Here is an 845-nt window from a genome sequence, read left to right on the forward strand (position 1 = left end):
TATGTTCCTGTCTGGAATTATTTTCCTTCTCTAAAGAAATACCCTTAAAGATTTATTTTGGAGCAGATTTTTGTGCACAAAATATTTTAGCATTTAGGGGCACCTGGGTGGCTCAGTGGGTTAAGCCTCTGCCTTCAGCTCAGGTCATGATCTCAGGGTCCTGGGATCGAGCCCCACATTGGGCTCTCTGCTTAGCGGGGAGCCTGCTTCCCTCTCTCTCTCTCTGCCTACTTGTGACCTCTGTCAAATAATAAATAAAATCTTTAAAAAATATTTTAGCATTTATTGAACATATCCCTATTTTAATTTTAATGGATAACAGGGTCCTGTCTTTGGGAACAGAATTGTAGATACTACACTTGATCTTAGCCAAAAGGCCAAGAAAGTGATGGGAATAGATATTGGAGAATTGGAGAATGATATTTACTTTCAGCACTTTAAAGGTGTCACTTTATTGCTTAGCAACATTCATTATTTTCATTGAGAAACTCTATAGGCTTCGTTTTGCTGTTGCTTTTTCTAAAGTAATGTTTTTATTTGTCCTGTCTGGCTGTTTGTAAGATTTTCTGATTGTCTTTGGTTTTCAGCAGTTGAATTATAATGTCCCTAGATGCTATTTTCTGTGAATTTATCTTAGTGACTGCCTGAAAAGTCTTTTAAGTCTCTGGATTGATTTCTTTAACCAGTTTTGGGCTATTTGAAGATAGATTGCTAGATAGATAGAAGATAGATTGCTCTTTCCCCATTTCTACTTTTTCGCTAGGACTCCATTTACACTTATTGAGGTCTTTGTTTTTCACCTTATTCTTACATCTACAGTATTTCCTTGCCCCCCCCCCCCCAGT

At 37.5% G+C, this 845-nt stretch overlaps 1 pseudogene; it reads right to left on the reverse strand.

Moving 5' to 3' along the window:
* Positions 1 to 254: 254 nt before the first annotated feature.
* On the reverse strand, positions 255 to 390 carry LOC125105696 (uncharacterized; annotated as a pseudogene).
* Between the last annotated feature and the right edge of the window lie 455 nt (positions 391 to 845).

This window comes from Lutra lutra, chromosome 7, assembly GCF_902655055.1.
Source record: "Lutra lutra chromosome 7, mLutLut1.2, whole genome shotgun sequence".
NCBI classification, from domain to species: domain Eukaryota; kingdom Metazoa; phylum Chordata; class Mammalia; order Carnivora; family Mustelidae; genus Lutra; species Lutra lutra.